Raw genomic sequence first — 8712 nt, 5'->3', positions numbered from 1 at the left:
TGGGGGATGATCATTTTATTCATTGTAGGGATAGATGTGATAATTAAGTTGTAAAGAACTCAGAAGTGCCAGGAGAGAACTATCAAAATCATAAACAATGATTAAACAGAGCCTAAAAAAGAAGCAAAAAGAATCAGTCTTTCTAAACAGAACAGAAGGCTACAGAGAAACAGTCTTCAAATGCGAGAGCAAACATTATGCATGAGCTGGTGACATTAAACTTCAGGGTGAATTCCTGACTCCAGGTTTTGTACAGCACTGAAACACATTCCAAAAACGGATAACAGAATCTCCAAGTCAGTGACTTTTTTATTTTTAATCTTTTGAAGTAAAGAATACACTGGCCTGGGGTGATTTTAACACAGGCTTTCCCGGAGACCGGGACTTGGTTAGCTGGCGTTACGGGGTCCTGTGAATGCCGACCACAATTGGACCTAGCTGCTAAAAAACCACAGCAAACGTTGGCAGGCACTCTGACTGAGGCGCTGCTGCTCCATCACCCCACAGGCCATTATCAGAACCCAAAACAGTGCCAAGAGCAGATTTGGATTTTTTTTTCTGTTGTTGGTGGCATGGAATGCTGTATTCCATAAATGTAAACTAAGTTTAATTAGGACTTTTATTTAGAAAAGAAAAAATTAGTTCTTAAGGAGAAAGATTTCTAAGGACCTCCTTCAATATTGTATAGCAAAAACACAGAACATGCCATATGAACCCCGCTTGGGAAATTTAAATAAGGAGCTTTAGAAACATAACGTGATTTGGCAAGAGCGTGATTCGAATGTGGTTGTGAGGTCCCACTAGCAACATATGCTTTTACTAAGCTGCACTATTCCTTTCTTTCACAGTCTGAGCTTTTAAAATGTTACTTTATATTTTCTACGATTATCATTCTGAACCCAAACCAAAGTAGTTAACTCTGAATAAAACCATCCTATTATGAAATTAGAGCTCATCCTGAGGAGGAGAGGAAAGAAAGATGTTTAAATCTGACCCCTTTCTCTTCTCTCCACCCCCTCCAAATACACTCACAAAAACTAAAGCAGTGGGGTGGGGAGAGATGAGGGGGAGAAGTCTGCTTATGATTATGAATTGAACTTTGAACCATTCCTATTGTTCCTGCCAAGGATTTTTGAATGCTAATGTAAAAAGATATATATAAAGTTAGATCTGCTAAGGTATTTTAAGAGTCTACTGTAACGCACCAACCTTTTTTTCCTTGCTTCATTGTTAAAGATAATATGCCTTTCTAACAAAAATGCTTTCAAGATGTAACCATATTTTGAAATGAGTATCATAATACATCCTTTGCAAGCCTGGAATTTGGAAACAAAGAACTTGCTTTAATCTGTTTTTCTTCCTACCTGATGAGCAGGGTGACAACGTTGTTGGAGAAGGTTTAGACATGTCCCTAGTCTCATTTGCTTTTTTTCCTCTTTCTTCATCATGTGGGCCCTGACAACCTTTGTTTCTGAAGCTATGTAAGTTAAATAGGGTTAAGACTATCAACTCTCGTCCTAGCTCCAAAACAAGCCAAGACAAGAAAGGATCCTCCAGTTGACAGACAAACTTCCAGTATTTCTGCTAAACCGGTAGAGTGGTGAACATTCCATGCTTTCCTCTCGACTGAAATAACAAGAGAGGTTAGAATCTAGGCTTTACTTGATTTTTCTCCCTTTTGTATAGCTGAAGGGTTATTTTAAATTATGTAAAAAGGAAAAATAAGCCAAGTGTACAGTCTTCTTCATTGTTAATTCCCACTCTGTTTCACTAGTGCCTCTAGTCTGAAAGTATTGCCTCCCATGAAAGTCTTACCTAAGAAATCTCAGCATGATGAACCTTGACTGAAATGACAATGCTGGTTGATATAGTTTTCAGACACAGATGAATTGATCTTTCTCCAATGAGGTCTGGGTAAGCAAAAATAATTTGTGATTTTTGAAATAAGTACACTACCTATTATACGAGTGACAACCAAAAGAGATGGGTGGTATGCCTCAATTTGCAAAGTAAATGATCCATCAACATAAAGACCAGATTAAAAAGGATAATCAGTGATGACTCAATGACAGGAGGGATGTGAAAGTTCCTAGTAAAGGACTCAGCAAATAAAAATTTCCTAATATGTTATAGTTGAATCTGGATCTCTGATCCAACTTTAAGAACTAGGTTCCCATGTGGGCCTTAATATAAATTAATTTATATTAATTTTCCTAAAAGTTGTTATGGTTAAGATTTCAGGCCTTCAGAGGACAACTTAAAGATCTAGTTTATTCATAGATAGCATTAGTCACTCTACAAAACTTTCCATTGTCAACAGCCTTCGGGCCTCTAAAAAGAACACTTATGAACTGCAAAGCACACCAATCTTCTCCGACAGTCTACAACATCGCAGTAGGGAAAACCTGATCTCAAACAGAATAAATCTCTGTTATTCATAACGGACTTAGAGACCTATATATGAGAAATTTTTAAACAAAATTATTTTGGGGTCTTTGCATTTTTCTCATTCTGCCTAAATGTTGGTACCTAGATTCCAACGAAAGCCTTCTCTATGGGAAGCCTATGAGCCCCTCTTCTTCCTCCAGCAGGATTCAAAACACTGGCAATATTATTCCAACATTTTGGAATTTAGCAAAACCACTGCATTACTAGACAGTTATGTATGCAGCAGCGTCTAATTGGCTAACTGCAGGAATAATAGATGGGACAACTGTTATAGTTACATTCTGATGAAATCTAGATAAATGTGGCTTGAATTAAGCAATATGGTGACCCTAAAGTTAAATTTTAAAAGCAAACAAGCAAAAAAAAAAAAGCAAAACCAAAAATTATGTACTTCCTTTGTTCTTCTCTAATATGTGGACATTAAAAACAAAACCACTCTGCTTTTCACTAGTCTGAAATGCTACAGATTAGGGAAGATTTGGGACATTTCAAATTTAAGACAAATTAATACAATCAAAACATATTAAGTAATTACATATATTACCATACTTCATAATGAAAATAACTATGAAAAAAGTGCAACTGATATCACTATTTTACACATGATGATCCTGAGGCTTGAAAGAGCTAAGTGAATTGGTCAAAGATATACCACAAGTCAATAACAGAACTATATCTGAATCAAGGGTATCTTTATGCCTACTTAGACTCTTACGCAGAAATTGTGTTTGGGGGTGGGGTATAGGTATGTAACAGAGATTGAGTAAAGTGGGTGAGCAAAGAATTGGGCAAGATGCTCTTGCTCCTTTTTGCTTTGTTATTAGTCCTATCTATAAGACATTAAGTCGTTGAAGGATTAGAACCCTAGACATGCAAATTGCTCTCAACACTGCTTAATTAATCCCAACCTCCTAAGTGGTATAGTGTTATAATTTATGATAGCATTTTTCATAGCACCTTCATGGCAAAATGGAACCCAGAAAAGGCAAAAACCTTTCTAAAAGAACAGAAGGAACCATCACCAGTGAGAACCGGCATAATCAAGGACACAGTATGCTGCCTTGGCGTTCCCTTCTGAGCATTCTCTAAGGTCCCACTGTTCATTTCACATTCCTCAAAGTGGAAGAGATAAGAGTTTTCTGTCCTTCCCATCAAGAAAACAACATTTTCCACATAGAAATGGACCTTTAATAGACACTTGTTCAGCATTCCAGCCAATCATGAGAAAAAAATCAACTATAATAAAAATAGAATGTGTCAAAAGATGAGAAGGTATCTGGATGAAATTTCTGACTTGTGCTGTTACAGAAACAAATTGTGATGTGTCTAAAATACCTGAGAGCATTGTGTTGAATGTCCAACACGTCACTCTTCACACATCACTACATGTGAAAATGGCAGGGGACACATAAAGGAAGTTAAAGAAGTTAAAGAAAAAAATTTGTACTGTTTGCTAATCAAAGGCGTTCATTTTTGTAAGAAAGAAAGAAAGAAAGAAAGAAAGAAAGAAAGAAAGAAAGAAAGAAAGAAAGAAAGAAAGAAAGAAAGAAAGAAAGAAAGAAAGAAAGAAAGAAAGAGAAAAAAAATGGCAGAGGCATAAAGCATCACCCTGATAGATTTATTGAGATCCTATGATGTGCAAGATACAGCATAGTATGGAAGAATAAAAGTAGGCTTTGGGACTAGCAAGAACTAGGTACAAATCCCAGTGTTAAGATCGGGGCACATCACTTCACCTTTGAACATCAGTTTCTAATTTCAAAAATAGGGAATGACAATGCCTAATTTGAAGAACTGTCAGAATGGAATAAAATTTCCCCTTTCTCTATATGGGAAAGACTGATAGTTGTCACCAGTCTATTATCCCCTTTCTTGCATAGTAACTCAGTTGGACTGTGGCTACCCAGCTAAAAACAAAATTTCTCAATGGCCCTAAAGGGAGGTATGAGTTTTGGCCAGTGGAATGTGAATGAAAATGACATGTGCTTCTTCCTGGCTTGATCCATAAAATTTGCATGCACACTTTACCACCGTTTCGTTGTTCTGCTGGTTGACACTGCAATGTACAAAACAATGCTGAGGATGACAAAGTTGCTATTAGCCTAGGTCCCTGAATAGGAGCCAAACAAGGAGGGCTCCTGATGAACTATAACACCTTCCAAGGACTATTTTAAGGCAAAATAATAATAACCTGTATTCCTTAGGATATTACATTATCACTGAACTGTTTTTATAATAGCTTATCCTAACTAATATACTCAAGCAATTCAAGTATTAGCATATAAAGGATAACACCTATCTTTAGGAGCTTGCAATTTAGTTAAGGATTTAAGATGGACACAAAAGTACCCCAAGGCAGTAGGTAGACAAGGGTAAGTCAGTGGTATAGAAAAGATAATGCTGTGTGCTCAACAAGTAATTCTATTTTTCTTTGGCCACCAAGAAATTCTATGTTTCCTAGCTCTCTTTGTATCTACATGGAACAACGTAACTAGTTCTGGCCAACTGAATGTGGACATATGACATGTATGCCAATTCCAAGCCTGGTACTTCAAATGTCCAATGAAGTCCTCACATTGTCACTTCTTGCTCTACTGACTGCATAAAGTCCATCAGAGGCCTCCGAGGTGGCCTGTGGGATGCCATGGTGGAAGGATCCTACCCTATCTCCTTATGGAAGAGTATAACCAACAGAGCCACCTGAGCAAGAGTGTTGGTGCTGGACTTTGCGTAAGGAGAAATAATCTTTCACTGAGACTTGGGGCTGTTTGTTACAGCCATTAGCCTATCCTGACCAATACAATGATGCAGACAAGGGAGCAGAAAAAGAAAATCCTTTGTGTTTAGGAATGATCAAAAGTTTCTTTGGAGTTAATATCTGAAGTCATTTAGTTAAGCAGAGGATGGATAGTGAATGTAGTTACTGGGTTCAGATTTTATTGTGGTGATTTTTCCAGCTTCTCCAGACCAAATGCTCACTGAGTAAAGCACTTTCCATTTAACTTCTCAGATGTTTTTAAGCCAAGGAACCCTTCTTTTTGAATGAAATCTGATATAAAATCCTGACATTTAAACAGACAGTGGTAGAGTCACTCTCATTGAAGTAAGTCAGAGATCTGCCTTCTTAGACACTTTCTTGGACACCCTCTTGGAATCTTTTATACCAACTCACGCCTCTGAGTCACTTCTGTGGAACCCTCAAATGCTGAGGAACAGAGTTTTAACACCACTGAATCAGATCATACTCAGATGTAATCTAATAGACTTGTTCTAATACTCCATGTGAGGGTCACAGTGTGCAATGGATTATGAAGGGTGCAGTGGCAATTTCTGGAGTTGAACAGAAAGCCAATCCAATTACTAAGGAGAGACCACCTTAAACAATCCTATCAACAGAAGTAATCTAATGGTGTTATCCAATCTTTCATTTCTCTATTATGTACCTTTTGATTTTTAGAACTAAAATTCTGCATGTTTTTTTTTTCCCCAACAAGAATGATCATTTCAAAACCAAGTCTAAGTCTCCTCAAGAACAGCTGGTCTGCTATAGAGTAAATAAGTCATTGAGATGTAATTTACAACATGATGACTATAGTTAATAATATTGTATTGCATATTTGAAAGTTGCTAAGAGTAGATATTAAAAGTTCTCATCACAAGAAAAATCCTATAACTCCATATGATAACATGTTAACCGGACTTACTGCAATTTTTTCACAATATATAGAAATATCAACTCATTATGTTGTACACCTGAAACTAATATATGTTGTATGTCAATTATACCTCAATTAAAAAAAAGGAAAACAGCAGTCTGGAAATGGTATATATGAACACAGTAGGTTGAAGCATTGTTTGATGAATGCTTGCTTCTTGCCCTTAATTCAAAATTTTCTGAAAACTTGATTGCTATATCCCCACCCGCTGCATTTGTGTAGACCATTTCAGTTAACTAAGTTAATCTTTATTTTTGACATTAAAATCTTAAGATTTTAATCTGTTTGGTTAAACTGATCCTATGAGGTATGTAAAACAGAGAAGGAAACCAAGGTTGAGGTCAGTAAAGGCTGCAAGTAGAACTTGAACCCAAGGCTCTGTGTTTATACAACTCAATGGTTTCTGCTTCTAAAAAAAAAAGGTTGAGGTCAGTAAAAGCTGCAAGTAGAACGTGAACCCAAGGCTCTATGTTTATACAACTCAATGGTTTCTGCTTCTTAAAAAAAAAAATGTTTTATTGGCTTTATTAGCACTTGCCTATTTCCAAAAAGATGTTTCTCTTGCTCATCTCACTTTTCTGGGACCCGAACGATCTGGAAGCAAATATTTTATTATAGTAGGGTATGATAATACCATTGATGGTCTCAAAAATGACACTGAACCATGAGAAAAGATAAAATATGTCATTCCTGTATCCTCAAGGAAATTTATAAGATATATACATATATTTTAGAAAGTAGCTAAAAATTAAGCATTTCAGAAGAAAGCTTCTGTTCCTTGAAATTCACTTACATAAACCTCTTTATTGCCTAATGGCATGTAAATGAACTATATCCTTTTTCATACTAATGATAATAATGATAGTTGCCATTCATGAAACCAGACATTAACCACCAAGCCTTACAACAACTCTAGAATTAAGTATTAATAACTCTGATTTACAGGTAGAGCAATTGAGGTTTGGCGAGAATTCTTCTCTCCCAGCTCCACCCAGCTGCTAAGCAGTGAAGTTTGTACTCAAACCTAGCTCTTTCTTATTCCAAAAATTATAAACCTTCCTCTAAACCAAAGTTGCCATATTTTTTTTCATTCAAGAAGAAATAGGTTTTTCAGGTGTTCATGCAGTTCATTTGCAAAACACATAGTAACATTTTCTATAAAACAAACCTGACATAGACCTCTGCTATATCTCTGAAAACGGAGTGAAATACAGGTTCCCTCATTTATCATTGTCAGTGTGATGACCAGAGGCCCAAGTGTAAAAGTTGAAAAATATAAAAGTTATTCCTATCATCATTTGCTGAGGTGCCACTGCCATAAGTCCCCTCACCCCACCTCTATTACTCTTTAATATCCTGAAGTTTCTTAACAGTATATCACATTTTAAAGTAATAGTTCTTGGCTATGTCTCCAGAAGGGACTCCACAGAGTGAGTGACCCACAAATGTCCTCAAGTTAAAACCGGCTGTTTGTCTCATCATTTCATAAAACACATTTGGTTTGTTCTAGTTCCATTTTCTTTTCTCCAAAATTTAGTTTCTTTCTCCTAGAGACCTTAGTCAAAATTCTACCCCATATTATGTCTAATTCACACCAAACCCTCCCAATGGGTTCTAGAATTTAATATTTACCTATAGGCCACATTTCAAAAAATATATGTTGGTAGAATAATTCAGGAGCTTCTCGCACCTGAAATTTAAACCTGAGCAGTTGAGATAGACTCTCATTGACAAGGATCCTTCATATGACACTAGAATTAGGGGCTTCTATTTTTATATACCCTCAAGTGAATGGTTTGTAAATTTCAAAGGCAAGCTTTTAAAGATAGTTAGACACCACCCCCCTGCACCTCGCTCTAATAAAAATTACATTTTTTTCCCCAGAAATATGCACATGTACCCACATTTTTGGCTATATTTTCAAGGAACTCATAGAACCACTGAAGTTTCTGATCCCAGGTTAAGATCTCCTGTTTTCAAAGGGAAGCTAAGACAAAACAACTCCCATTCTTATGTCAACGTCAAGCCAGAAAGTTAGAATTTTTAAAGTGAACGATCTGTAAACGATAAGTTTATATGGTATGATGCTACAGAGCAGAGAGAAATGAGAATGATTCTACTGTCAGCTATCACAAGAGTCACATTGAGGATCTGGGTATATACCCTTCTATGCTAGAAACCTTATAAATCAATTCGGAGTAATGGTTTCTGCCCCCTTGGGAGTTTACCTGGCATGTTGGTAAGAGTATTCATTCATTCACTCATTCATTCATTCCACAGATCAACTAATGCTTATTAAGAACCCATGCACCAGACTTAGGCAATATACTGAAGATTAAAAGGTAAAGAAAACAGCCCCTTTCCTCCTCCACCTTTTTGCTCAGCCTTACTTGCCTCTCATACAATTTTCAAAACAAGAAATTTGTCAAATTCGAGTCAAATAAAACAAAGGCAATCTTGAAGGTTAAACTTCTTTTTTCATATATGGATAAAGTCATAGAAGAGTTCATCATTTCCCTTATTCCATTTCACCTAGCAAAGAGGCCAT

This window comes from Pteropus alecto, unplaced genomic scaffold (genome assembly GCF_000325575.1).
Source record: "Pteropus alecto unplaced genomic scaffold, ASM32557v1 scaffold95, whole genome shotgun sequence".
Taxonomy (NCBI): Eukaryota; Metazoa; Chordata; class Mammalia; order Chiroptera; family Pteropodidae; genus Pteropus; species Pteropus alecto.
Note: the sequence above shows the minus strand (reverse complement) of the source record.